Here is a 15,274-nt window from a genome sequence, read left to right on the forward strand (position 1 = left end):
CTGGCACCCTGAAAAGACGAGGTTAAAGAGAGAAAAAAACAAACATTCGTGTAATATAGTAAAAATTAGCATGGCTATATGGCGCAGTTCGAACATTGCACCCTCACTCTTTCACAGGTTCTCAAAAATGATTTAATTAATAAATAATCCCTGTTTTGTGGTTGAATATGTCTATTATTACTAAATAAATATGTATATTTAAGTCAAAAAACATATTCTTGCCCAAAATTCAGCATTTTCAACCATAAAAATGGCTAAATGAGTGATATACAAATATAAGGCATTCAGAAGACATGATATGTAGTGTAATATCTGTGACTTGTGTATCTCCTGTTTCAAGGCTTCAAAATCTAACCTTGTTTGTGCTGCAGTTTGCACTTATATCTCCTGCTTCAAGGCGTGTAATAACATCAAGTTTTTCCTCTCGAGAAAATCATCAAATTCTGGAACTAATTTTTCATTCAAGGACTTTTCATCCTCCTCATTCGAAAGACAGACTGACCCTGTTTTGATTTTGACTCCGGATTTCCAGGGCTGGTATGATTCCGCTTTGTGTATGGCACTGTTGCTAGGCAACCGCTTTGAACTTAAGCAGTTAGCCAGTTAGCTTGGCTTGCTAGCAGCACTTGTAACTAGTTTATTTCAAGGAACTGTACCTCTCGCCTATCTGAGTTAAAGTTGAGTGTGTCAGCAAGCTGTTCTGATCTTGTGTTCGTGAAGTGTAGTCAGGAAAGCACCAAAATAGTTCAAATTCCTAGTATCGACAGCAGAGCTCTTGCCATGTACATCCTTTCCAGTCAACAGCAGGAAAAAAAAAGTAAAATATATGTGTAAAAGTCACATAATGTTAAAATGCTAATAATGCTAATAATGTTAAAACCCGTATTTAGAAGGTTGTAAAAAGGTTTACTCTGCTCTAACTATGAAAACGTTTCATTTCTAAATAAGAAATCCTACTTCACGGAAATTCACTTATCACAGTCGGGTCTGGAACCAATTAACTGCGATAAATGATGGCTGTATTGTACTGAGCAGCCTGGAGAGAGATGGCCCAGGTTTCATTCATGGCTACAGCAGATCCCTGCCTATTCACAGATTTTTCTTCTCTGCTTTAAATTGTAAATATTTTGTTATGGTAACACAAATAGAAAGTGGTTTGATGGCGCTATTTGCAGGGGGAAAATTGTGCCGCAGCTATGAATCCATCAGATGGGGCTGTCTCACAAGTCAAGTCACTCAATATGTTCCAGCAGGAAGATGCTTAGACAAGACATAACGGTGTTCAGCTATTTCGTACAGTACAACACTGTATACTGTATACTTGTTAATCTTTCTGAATGCATAAAACTGAATTTAAAATGTGTTTAATAACTGTAAGGGGCGGACCTCATTTGGCGGCCCATGGGCCACATCACTCAAATAATGTTAAGCATTCACTCTAATTAGACAAGTTCAAGCAGTAGTTCCTCCGCTCTGCGGGGGGCAACGGGTGTATGCGTCATAATAAAACAGAAGCAGAAGACGACAGCTCGCATTTAAACAAACACAGCGCTATCAAATAGCGTATATGTCCGTACTAGTGATGTGTGGATCAACACTGAAATATCGATACTTCCGATACCAGCTCTTTGTGCTCTAAAATCGATTCTCAAATGAAAATATCAATACTTTTGATACTTCAGTCATTTGAGATAATGTTTGAAACGTTTGAATTTTTAATAACGTTTTTATTCATATCGTAGTTCTTAATAATTAATCATTTATTTTCATGATGTTATTATTTGCTTCTTTTTTTTTTAACCACACAGTAACAGTCTGGAGATCGGGAAGACCTGGGTTCGATTCCTAATTAATTTCTGTGTAGAGTTTGCATGTTCTCCCTGTGCGTGCGTAGGTTTTCTCCGGGTACTCCAGTTTCCTCCCACATTCCGAAAACATGCATGTTAAGTTAATTGGACTCTAAATTGTCCGTAGGTATGAATGTGAGTGTGAATGGTTGTTTGTCTATATGTGCCCTGCGATTGGCTGGCGACCAGTCCAGGGTGTACCCCGCCTGTCGCCCGAAGTCAGCTGGGATAGGCTCCAGCATGCTCCCGCAACCCTAACGAGGAGAAGCGGTATAGAAAATGGATGGATAGATGGATTTTTATAAAAAAATATTTACATATTTTATATGATTTTATCCTGTTTTTTTTCTGTTGTTTATATTAGATTGGCTATATTGTAAATCACATAATTAGAGCCCCCTACACATGAAATAACACCCCTATAGTCACCTTTACACTACTATTACCCAATATAGTAGAGAAAATAAGAATAGTGTGTTGCTGTAAATGTGTTCTGTCGTACACAAGAAGTGACATTGGGGATTCAGAGTTGAGCTTTAGCTTGGTGTGGCTTATAGCTGCAACAGTAGCCCGTGTTAAGGATTATTGTGCTTGTTTAAGATAATAATGCAATAAAAGCCTGTTGTTCCGGCATTCAAGTCTGGTGCTTGTGTGTTTCACCCAACATTACAGTAACATTACTGACACCTAGCTACCAGTGTAGAATACTGCATATCATCACAATGTCTTTGAACGAGTCTTCTGAATGTCTTACATTTGTATTTTACTTCATGTAGCCATTTTATGCTTGAAAATGCGTAATTTAGGCAAAAAAAAATCATAGAATTTGCTTATATACGCATATTTTACAAAACAGCACGATAAGGATTACTGTACAAGAGATGACTGTATAGGACAAAGTGACTACTGTAATTTTTGCACTGGGCACCGGTATGTAAGCCGCACCCACTAAAATTACAGACTAAAAAAGATTTATACATTTATAGGCCGCACCAGTCTATAAGCTGCAGATGTCCACATCGTAACATGGGATATTTAGTACACAGAAAGATGTCACACGTACACATTTTTTTTACGTTTGATTAAATAAATGTTTATTTTCCGAACAGCATGTGTAACATGTCTAGTTAAACAGTAGAGCCGGGGTCACCAACGTTTTTCCTTGTGAGAGCTACTTTTACAAAATGAAAATGGCCAAGAGCTACTCATTTTTGTAACATTTATTTTCAGAGCTTACTTTAAACCCAAACAAAGCAAATATGCTTGTTTTACCAGAACATAAACAAAATGCTGGTGTCCACAACCCACATTTTGTATTTGAAAATGAATTTCTTTCTACTGTTCTTTCATTATTAACTGAAAACCTGAATGAAAAGCAGGCTTACGGGCACCTCATGTGGTCGTGGGGGGCTATCTGGTGCCCGCAGGCACCACGTTGGTGACCCCTGCAGTAGACTAACAGAAAAGTCATTCATTGCTTGCCTCATCCTCCTCCTGGGAGCTAAAACCACTAAAGTCGTCTTCTTCTGTGTCACGACTGAACATACTCATAATTCCTTCATCACACACTTTGTCAGTCTCTCTCTCTTTCGTTGTCGCCCTCTTTGTCACTTTGTCTAGACGCAAATTAATCACACAGTAGTCCAGCCTTTCGAAACCCGTTAGTGATATTGGATTTTTTGACACACTATTTTTGACCCATTATTGATGGGTCAGATGTAAGATCAACAATCATTCAGATTTATAACGTCAATTGAGAATTTCTCTTGGAGATTAATAAAGTCTGGTTAAGCTGTATTATAAGCAGTATTCCGTCTCAGGTGGTACTGTGTACTGAATTGACCTTTGACCTTTGCCTATTTGGGGCGTATGTTTAAAAATGAATAGAGTTCTCGCTTAGGAGTTTGATGATTGGTTCAGAATTGCCAGCCATGTTCTTCGGGTAAAGAAAATGGGTCGATGTGTCATACAAAAACATATTTAGGTTACATTGTTTGTCCGTATTATGAGTAACTGGAAGACAATCCTAATATTTTAAAAATGAGGGGGAAAAAAACTTACCGTGATAGCCTAGGACAGGTTGCGTGAAATGTTGTAGATTACACGGGTGTCCAAAACAGACGTGGTGACCTTTGTATGTATTTTGGGAGTGACTGTTTCAGGGAATAATGAGCTGTGGTTTGACTTATCCTGATGAATAAAGGCCCACATGTACAATCAGTTCAATTCCTGTCATAGAGCAGATACTCCCAGTTTCTCCAGAGGACATACCCAGCTGCTTACTTGTCCTCCAATTATTCATTCAGCAGTGATGATTCAGACAAAAAATGTGACCCACAGTGAGGATGAAACAGGAATCCATAAATGTCCTCCTGCTGGACACAGTCTTGAAGCTTTCAAATAAAAGGATGACAAAATCTGAATGAAAAATACTCAGTTCCCATGCAGAATGTGGATATGAAGCTCTAGCTGAGCAGTACCTGCGTTTTGCTTTGTCTCCCACTCACAACATTGTCACGAGGCTCTCTCCCTCCCTTCTTTCTTCCTCCTCTTTTAGATCTTAGTGTCGCTTTTCCTACTCTCTGCCGTGGCCAATTATGGAGACACAAAGGGAAGAGACATGGATGGGTTCCCCAGAAGCAGCAACACAGGCAGCCAAGCAAGAAGCCTCAGTGTTCCTGTGGAAAGCAGTTCCTCTCCTCGCATGCATTCCTGTTCTGAAGGCATAAGAAGGCAACATAGTTCTTCACATGACGGCTTTCGTTGCTCCTTGGCTCCGTCCTTGTCTCTCTTCTCTACTTCTCATCTCAGGAGCTTTTAGTTTGTAAGCAGGTCCACGCTCATGTGATTCGCTGTCTGCATCACAACACTGGCTGTGTCCATTTTAAGGATCTGCAGCCAACAGAGCCAGTAGTCTACCCAGTCGACGATGGCCAGACGTTCGGAGTCTCCTCTTCCAGCCGCGACCAGCCTTGTGAATTTAGACAGTCTATCCCATACATATCTATGATCTCGCCTTCCTCACACTTCCTGGTTGTGCCACGTGTTCTTATGTTTACCTTGACGTCACGGAACGATTTCTGTCATCCATGATAGAGATGATCAATGATGCGAAAACATCACTAAAATGAAAGGGCACAGACCACATTTGACATTATAGAAACCAAGTTTTTTTTTATTTAGGTTTTACAGTAGTCATTTAGCTCATTTAGGAGAAAGAAGAGAGGCTTTCCAGGGGATTTACAGTGGTGTGGTCCTTTTTTGCATGTTTGTCACACTTTCAGATCATCAGTGACACCACAACTGAACACAAAATGCAGTTTTTAAAAGAAACAGTGTGAAAAAGCGATTACCGCCCCACAACCCATTACATCTGGCGTAAAAGTAACGCCGCATTTCAGAAAAAGAACATCATACCGACAGTAAAATATGGTGGTGGTATTGTGATGGTCTAGGGCTGTTTTGCTGCTTCAGGACCTGGAGGGCTTGCTGTGATGAATAGAACCATGAATTCTGCTGTCTACCAAAAACTCCTGGAGGAGAATGTCCAGCCATCTGTTTATGACCTCAAGCTGAAAGCAGCAGTACAATGCAGCAGGACAATGATCCAAAACACACCAGCAAGTCCACCTCTGAATGACTGAAGAAAAACTAAATGAAGACTTTAGAGTGGCCTAGTCAAAGTCCTGACCTGAATCCTATTGAAATGCTGTGGCATGACCTTAAAAAGGCGCTTCATGCTGGAAAACCCTCCAATGTGTCTGAATTACAACAATTCTGCAAAATTCCTCCACAGCGCTGTAAGAGACTCATTACAAGTTATTGATTGCAGTTGTTGCTGCTAAGGGTGGCCCAACCAGGTATTAGTTCTAAGGGGAAATCACTTTTTCACACAGGGCCATGTACTGTATGTTTTTTTTTTTTTTCTCCCTTTAAAAAATGTATTCTGTGTTCAGTTGTGTTGTCGTTGACTAATATTTAAATTAGTTTGATGATCAGAAACATTTAAGTGTGACAAACATGCAAAAAAACAAGAAATCAGGAAGGGGGAAAAACACTTTTTCACACCATTGTATCTCCAGCTCAGAGAAATATAAGAAAACAGATTATATTAACAGCTACCGGTAGATTATTTCTTTTTTGCTACTTTGTTCATTTGTACAGCACTCTGATCAGATTTTTTTAAGTGTTTTTATATATAGATATGGATCGTTTGAATAACTACACATTACTTGAGTATTATTTGTAAGTTTTAATATATCCATCGCATATAGGACTTTGTCATAAAACAATGTAGCATCCTGCACGGTATCAACCTGTGGGGCAGGTTAAATAATGATGGCAGAGAGAAGGTGCAGGAAGCCAAAGGAAAGTTTGGATGGCATCAGTGATGTTCCAATGTAGTACCACCTGAAGGTCCGTCCTGATCCTGATTATCTTTAGTAATGTAAAGGTATACTACCAGTGGCGGAGCCAGAAATTTTTCATTGGGGGGGGGCCAAGGTGAGACCATTACTAACATAGGGGTGGCAAAAAGTCAATACCTGAAATGTCTAGATGGCCAGTGGGGTGGTCGGAGAGTAGCTCACTTAGCTCCGCCACTGTATACTACCCTATTTGTGTTTTTTAAAAAGCTAATGGTTGACTTCTTATGTGCTAACGTGATTGAGAAAGATGATGTTCTTTGAAAATGGTTAGTGACATGGCAGGGCAGCTCATCCTTGCAGACCCACTTGACGGACAATGTTGTGGATAATGGAAACATGCACCTGACCACATGATGTCCCACTGACAGACACAAGACATATTTGTTGTTGGAATCCATACAACAACAACACCATGCTGTGATACTCAGCTAATATTCATTGGAAATATATGTTGAATAACACAAGAGCAGTAGTTTCAGCACAATATTTATTCACTTTTCACTGTGTGGTTCCCTTCATACCTCACAAACAGGACTTTTTCAGTTATGCTCGATGACTTCTCCTCCACTGCATCCCCTCTCTTCTCAGGTGTACCACATGGCTCAATCCTAGGACCACTTCTTTGTACTTGCTGCCACTAGGACAAATCATTTCCAACCACTAGATCAGTTTCCATCTCTACTTAGATGACATTCAGCTATACTTACCTGTGCTCCCAAATGACAGAACATCATTGGATCCTCTTAATAGTTGCCTTCAATAAATAAAACAGTGGCTTTCACAAAATGCCCTCCACTTAAATGAGGGGAAGACTGAATATATTCTGTTCATAGCATACCCGTCTTTGGTCCCATGACACCACAGTTCACTGCAGCCGTTAGGAACTTGAGTGTTATTTTTGACTCAAGCCTAAAATTTGACAAACAAGTGAATGCTGTTGTGAAAGCAAGTTTCTTCCAGTTTAGGCTCCTGTCAAAAGTCAAACCTTTTCTGTCCCGTGCTGACCTTGAAAAAGCCATTCATGCCTTCATCAGTTCCAGGATCGACTACTGCAAAACCCTCTATATTGGACTAAATCAATCCCTTCTCCGTAGACTTCAAGTTGTACAAAATGCTGCTGCTCACCTCCTGTCCAATGCCTCAAAACATGCCCATGTTACACCCATTCTCTTCTCTCTACACTGGCTGCCAGTTCGATTCAGGGTGGATTTGAAGGTGTTTCTGTTTGTGTTCAAGGCCATCAATGGTCTTGCTCCATCCTACCTATCCGACCTGCTGACTGTTTACCAGCCGGTCAGGGCAATGCGCTCCTCCAAGCAGATAACTCTGGTCGTCCCCAGGTCCAGTTATAAGAAACTGGGAGATTGCTCATTTGCTGCTTCTGCTCCTAATCGATTTTTACGGTGACACCATCTCCGAATTAACTAAACAGTGAAACAGTGACACTTTCATAGCCAATTTTAAAGTGAAAGCCTGGGCAAAACGTGGTCGGGAGTTTAGCCTAAGTTACCACGGTGACAGCTGATTTCGCTGAACAAGCAAGTCCGGCTTTCCACTCAACACAGCTCGCTAAACCACTAAATTCGCTTTGCAGAATACCCACCATCAGTAAGAAGTTCCAAAAACAAAGAAAAGTTCACACAAAGATAGAAAAAGTCCCGAGGATTCCCGAGGGCAAGTGCCTAGGGCAGTGGTTCTCAATAATCGATTTTTGTTTTTATTGTACATTAAAGTGCTTGTGAGCCCATGCATTTCATCTTTGCAAGAGAAAGTGTTAACGCAAAATCACATTAACATTCATTACATTCATTACAGTTAACACACAGAATTGTCCTATAAAACATGTACATGTACACGAACACAAATCATTACATCATCTTCTTCCCTTTACGTACGTAATTTGAAGTGTTCTGTCTTTACATAATCACATTACAAAGATAAAAATCCTTATCTCCACGTCAAGGCTTTACTTCTAAAGGGTCTGCACATCAAGCTTTCTGCTTGCACAATCAGTACTTAGCCTTCTCCCCGTTTTCCACCGTAATGCTGGACAGAAGCACGCAAACAATCTTGGGATTTGAAAGGCAATGAAGGATGGCTGAATGCAGACGTTGGCTGCATTCTAACAGCAGTTTGAGTTGCCCTTGCTGACTTCCGCTAGGCCAGTGGTTTTCAAATAGTGGGGCGGGCCCCCCTGGGCGGACGTGAGAGGCAGGATGGACTTTCAATATTAGTGCAGACCTGCTAACATGTATGAATTTGTCTTACTCAGCATTCAATTTGATTCTTGAATTTGGTTGTACGCTTCACTGCTCTCATTTTGTTGCATTTCGCTGGTTTCAGTTTTGAGTCAGTCTGTACAATACCGATAAATACTGTAGATATTTGTCATGTTCTGCTTTTGTTGCTCTGCTGCCGCCTGTCTGCTGTCTCTTGCAGTGCACTTCTGTTGCTGCCGGGGCGGAGCCACATGTGCACACCTGAGAACAATTATTTATCAGGCCTTCATAAGCCATGCTGTGAGACTCACTCATTGCCAGATAGTCTCCTTGGACTTCACTCGCTGCCTGCTCAATGACTCCCTTGTGTTGTACCTTTTTGTGTGTTAGCTTTCTGGTCATTTGGTCTGCTAGCATTCTGTGAGTACTTGTTTCTGCTTGGCTTTTTCCAGCAGCACCTTAAGTTACTAGCAGCAGCACTAGCTTTGCATTCTTGCTTGGCTACTCCAACAGCGTCTTTTGTTACCTGTATTATTTTAGTATTCTTTTCTCCTGCTAGCATTTTCAGCAGCGCTTTTTGTTCCTTGTTTGGTGTGGCTTCGCCCGGCTATTTTAGTTGAACTTTGGTTTGTTTCTGTATGTTTTTTCTTTCTCTGGTGGAGAACAATTTTTTGTATTCAACTTTTTTTTTTTGTCCTCTCTGCTTTGGGGTCCAACTACTGGCTTATGCCGTCCTTAAACAATACTATCAGTTCCTAAATAGCATTTCAAATCAGGGGTGGCATACCTATCCCCCTGTGGAGGCATGACAGAATACACTTGACAACCACTGTCCTCGGCACTTGCCCTCAGGAATCCTCGCTGCCATCATCATTTTGGACTTTAGCTATCTTTGTTTAGTGGGTTAGTGAGCTGTGTTGAGTGGAAAGCCAGACTTGCCTGTTCAGCGAAATCAGCTGTCACCATGGTAACTTAGGCTAAACTCCCGACCACGTTTTGTCCAGGCTTTCAGCTTAAAATTGGCTATGAAAGTGTCACTGTTTCACTGTTTAGCTAATTCGGCGATGGTGTCACCGTTGATTGGCAACCTACGTAGCCCCCGAGGGGTCATGGAGGGGAAAAAAATACAAAAAAACAGCATTCTTTGATATTATCCATCTATAAGTGAGATAGATATGCTCACACAAGCACTGGGAATAAAATGCATACAATCATAATATGCAATCATAATATTTAGGGAAGTCCTCATAATGCTCCATAATTTTTTTATTTTTTTTTTTACATTTTTTGTAAAGTACACCAGCCGGGATAGCTACATGCTTGAGTGGAAGTAGAATAATATCACGTCAAACGCCCCCTTTCATGTGAACGTGCACTGTGAAGAAAGCCGAGAAACAGACTTGACAAAGTTAGCTGATAACTACCGTTGCAGTGCTGCTTAGTTCTATTTGGGGAGATAAGGTTTTGTTGAGCTGGATGTTGAGCACAAAGCCTGGATTGGTTGAGCCACTTTTGCAGAATACCCCCCTTGTGAGCTGATCAAACGAAACCTGTGTGCTGCACCTCTGCTTTGGGGTCCAATCAGACAGTTGTGACAGCAAACTTCACTTGCTGTTTGTGGGTCTTGTTGCCTCTTGTTCAGGCAATCAAGGCTGGTGTTTGTGTGTCTCACCCAGCATTAGAGTAACATTACTGACACCTAGTGACCCGTGTAGAATACTACATATCACAATGTCTTGGAGTGGATTACTGCACAGTGCATACATGGGCAAATGCTATGGGCGCCGTCATCCACATGGGATGCCACAAACAGGATTTACTACTATTTCAAAATATCACATAAGCTCACAGCAGCATAACTTCATAGCAACACCTGTTAAATAGAGTTCCTTGTTTCTGAGTTCCTGGCTGTCTCATTGTACCTGTGGTGGAGGCGACTGAACCAAATATTGGTAATATTGATACCAGTGGTAGCATCACTGTCGGATTTATATTAGTTCGTTCCTTTTTTCTCATTTTCACTAATATGTATTTTTTGTTGTTACATAGACTATGTTGTTATATTTATGTTGTTAAATGGTAAACACGTATCTCAGGGAATAAGTCACTGGACCTAGGAGGGCGTTGGGAGCAAAAAGCCAAAGGGTTTGAATGCGAGCCAATGTTGTTTTTATTACCCATTTACTTTGTTTTGCCCTAACAATTGCATGTAATGAAAAGAGAATCAATTTAATAAATGTATTATTTTGTTCATATTGTAACACCAGTTGAAAAATTGCAAGAATTTACATTTTGCACTGTTGGATCTTAAGGCGGTTCTAAGTAGAGCTTCAAAATGCAGAACGAGGAAATGGGAGTGACACAAAAAACATTTTGAGTAAGCAATGTGTTGCAAACATTAAAGTGAAATAGGCTGTTCATCAGCTGATCAAAAGTTTAAGACTATAGCTTAAAAAAAAAAAAAAAAAAAAAAAAAAAAAAAGAAATAAAATGTTGAAAAATTGGTTGGGCATGCTTGATGCCAGAGTTTCCAGGAGGCGAGTGGGAATGTTGCTCCAGGTGGTGAAGATGGCTTCATGGAGGGCATCCGCGTCTGGAACTGATGTTCATTTTTGTTAACCTCCCTTTCCATCCATCCCCAAATGTTCTCAGTTGGATTTAGATGAGAACACGCAGGATGGTCCAAAAGAGTGACATTATTCCACTGGAAGAAGTCCTTTGTCAGGCAGGCATTGTGAACTGCAGCTTGGTCCTGGTGAAAAAGCCAGTCATTACCACACAGACGAGGGCCTTCAGTCATGAGTGATGCCACCTGCAGCATCTCCACATAGCCAGCTATCGTTTGACCAACCTTCATTTGGGCTGAGGATTGACGAACAGCCAATCGAAGCCTCTGGCTCACGGCATTTTTTTTGGGTCTACCACTTGACTTTTTGTTCCATAACCCTCAGGATCGTTGAATAAGTTTTAAATAAACTGTCTTACTGCGTCTAACCTTAGCAGCAATGGTGCTAAGTGGATTGGACTCGTTTTCCTTCCGCTTATTTGGATCCAGCACATTGGCAGAGGCCATCTGTGGAAAAAAAAAGTCACAATTATGAAATAAAAAGTCCAAATTATGTAATAAAATGTTCTCACAAGAGCAGTTTAAACTACGCATGTGCTGAGTGCTGTGTGATAATGTGACAAAGGCGGCACATGCACATAGTTTGTATCTCATAATTTTGACTTGTTTTTATAATTATGACTTTCCTATCATAATTTATGACTTACCATTGTGGTTTTTTTTTTTTCCTTCTTTCAGTGGTGGAACCGGGCTTCCATAGTAATGTCATTCTGTAATTACATACTGTACAGTAATACTGTGTATATACACAGTGTGCACAATTAGGTGATTTGCATTATTGATTATTAGTTTTATTATTTAACAATAGCAGTACTCCTGGCCTTTACTACTTAGCCTCACAGTGGAGTACTTGGATGCATGAGATGGAGCATTGTCCTGCATAAAAATCCTTCTTCTTCAAAGATGCACACTTGTTCCTGTACCACAGTGTGGTACAGGAGCCAATCTTCAACCAGAAAACGCCCAACAAGCTCATCTTTTAATAATTCAAGTCCTTACCCAATACTCTACCTCCACCTTGCTGGCGTCTGAGTTGCTGATGCAGCCACGGGCCCATCCTGTGTCACTAATCTCATCAGTCCATAAAACTTTTGAAAAATCTGTTTTCAGATATTTCTTGGCCAAGTCAAAGCCTTTCAACTTGTGTGTCTTGTTCAGTGGTGGTCGGGTTTCAGCTTCTCTTACCTTGGCCATGTCTCTGAGCACTGAACTCCATGTACCCTACTTCTGGACACCAGGTAGATTACAGTTCTGGAATATGACAGCACTGGAGGATAATGGGTTCCTGGGAGACTCACGTTTGATTTTTCTCAAATATTTGGTAGGTAATTTGCATGTTTTTCTCTCAACACGTTTCTTGCAACAAAACACGTTGTCATGCAAGGCCGTGGGACACGGCGAATAATAAAAAAAAGGAAAAGCTAATATAAAGAGTCCAAGAGGCAAACACAAAGTACAAATAAAGAAAATCCAGTAATGGTAAGAATCAACAACAAAAAACGCTAACAGCAAAAGGCTGTTACGACAAAACTAGCAAGAACAGAAATTCACTGAAGGCAAACCTTACAGGAGTAGATCACAAATACTAAGCAGGCAGGTACAGGTAAGCAGGGAGCCAGAGAGCAGGGTAAGGAGCAGGAAGCCGGGCAAGTGGCAGCAGGTAGTCAAGGAGTACAATCCGGTAACTGGTGTGTCGCCGCTGCCTGGTTTAAGAGTCCTCAGTGATTACTGATGAAGATTGATCACAGGTGTGCTCAGCCGGCTCCACCCTCGCCTGCTGAGGTGCACTGTGAACATAAGGCAGATATGCGGCAGCAGAGAGACAAGCAAACGTGACACACGTCCTAACATCTTGGTAATTTCAGCAATTTCAAGAGTCCTGCGTCCACTATGAAAGATGTTTTACAGTTCTTGACTTTTCAGAGTGTGTTAAGTCTCTTTTCTGGCCCATTTTGCCAGAGGAAAAGAAGCTGCCTGATACCTGTGCACACCTAATAAAAGCTGTTGATCTCCTAAGGTACACAGTAGACACATGCATATCACCTGGTATGCTTAAACCCAATCGGCATTCAAGTTTATTCAGCTTGGGGTTAGAAAATATGCATAAAAATTAAAATATGATCAAATATTGACTTGCCTAATAAATGTACACACAAGTGCAAGCTTTCATTATAAACCTCGGTGTAGTGTTACTATAATGACCGTACTTCTCATTTTTGTCCAGCAGAGGGCAGTCCAGGATGACATTTGAGAGCAGCTACGGGACGCACTTGACTCGGCATATGATGGTGTCGCTATTTTTTATGTGTTATATTTTTAAGTTAACTTGTCTGAAGCATGGACTGGAGTAACAGAATAATCACTATCACAACTCTCTATTTTGGTTTTAAATCACTGTAAACATGTCTATTTATTGCAATAGCTACCACAAGTAAAAAATAAATATTATTTCAAACACCAAAGATGAGTGAATTAAATAATTTCAAGTGTTTTTGTACCATAAATTGATATGGTTTAAATGAACTATTAAATTCAGCTCATGATTCAGTGGAAGCCAGTTGAATAACTTTATTTTGAAGTGGTATCCACATGGAGGTCAAGCCCTGGTGTGTTGCCGTGATCATTTATGTAAATGAGGCGTCGTGCTTCAACCAGGCAGAACAAGATTTAACCAGCCTTCACCTGACTTTGGTCCAAACTTGACGAATGTGTAACACTACATTCCAGCACTCTGCTTTGAAGGGAGAGACACTTGTAAACAATGAAGGTCTTGAGGCAGCTGGACTCCACATAGCACTTTCAGTTTCTATTTGGGCGACTTGAAACACCACTTTGTCATCGTCATTCCACAGAATAGCATTTTGTGTCAGAATTAAGCAATACTCAACTGAAAGCCACCTTTTTACACTACTTATTATTCTCAAACTCTAACTTTTAGTATGAACTTTTAATTTGCCTGCTCTCATTCTCTTGTACTTTATATACACAAATGTTATTTTTATGCTTACGCCAATTCATGAAACTAAATGCAACAATTAGTAATGATATTGAATCATCTCAACAGCGGAAGCATAGTAATCCCTCACCACTTCGACGATTCATTCTATCATGTTTTTTCAAAAATAGAATAATGAATACATTTTGTGACTGAATATGACCCATTATTAGTAAAAAAAATATATGCATTTTTATGCAAATATTGGCTAAATTAAGCACTTTCAAGCATAAAACTTTCCAAATAAAGTAAAATACAAATACAGTATAAGGCATTCAGAAGAGACAATCAAAGGTGTTGTGATGATGTGTAGTATTCTACACAAGCACCAGACTTGATTGCCAAAACAAAAGGCTTTTATTGCAGGTTTGAATGACGTCACAACAGGTACAATAATCCCTAACACGGGGTACCGTTGCAGCCGTAACACACTCCAAGCCAAAACCCAACTCTGATATCATTTCCTGACACCACCCCCAATCATCTCCACTAGCACCGGAACACGTTTACAGCAACACACGTGAACACAAGTCTTATTCATGTCTTGTTATGTTTACTGTATTGGGTAATAGGAGTGTAAAGGTGACCATAGGGGTGTTATTTTATGTCTAGAGTGCTCTAATAATGTTACAACCTGTATGTAGAAGATCGTAAACAGATTTTCTAGGCTGTAATTATGAAAATATTCCATTTACAAATAAGAAATTCTACTGTACAGAAATAAAAAAAAACAATTAACTGCAATAAATTAGGGATTACTGTATGCTAATTATTACAATATTAAGCGATGTACATTGCTCATTATTAATAGGTTATTGTTCATTTATATGCAGCATTTATTTATGAATAGACATTTCTGTCAAATTTTCACTGCAGTATATCTAACTTACTTTTGCTTGTTTCAATTCTTGTTGATTTTGAATTCAAACTTTTTAATGTATTTACAGTTATTATTTACAAAACCATTTTCCCCATTCCTTTCCCACTGCTCAAGCGCTGCTATAGTTTTTTTTCTACTGTAATTTGATTATTTTATTGTTGTTTTTTTAAACACCTTTTTCCATTCTTTTTTTTATTTCCTACATCACTGCATAAGCTATCAGTCTATTGCTGCACATTCTCTATTCTTTTCAAAAACACAGGAAGTGCACTAACTTTTT

The sequence above is a fragment of the Dunckerocampus dactyliophorus genome, chromosome 14 (assembly GCF_027744805.1).
Source record: "Dunckerocampus dactyliophorus isolate RoL2022-P2 chromosome 14, RoL_Ddac_1.1, whole genome shotgun sequence".
Taxonomy (NCBI): domain Eukaryota; kingdom Metazoa; phylum Chordata; class Actinopteri; order Syngnathiformes; family Syngnathidae; genus Dunckerocampus; species Dunckerocampus dactyliophorus.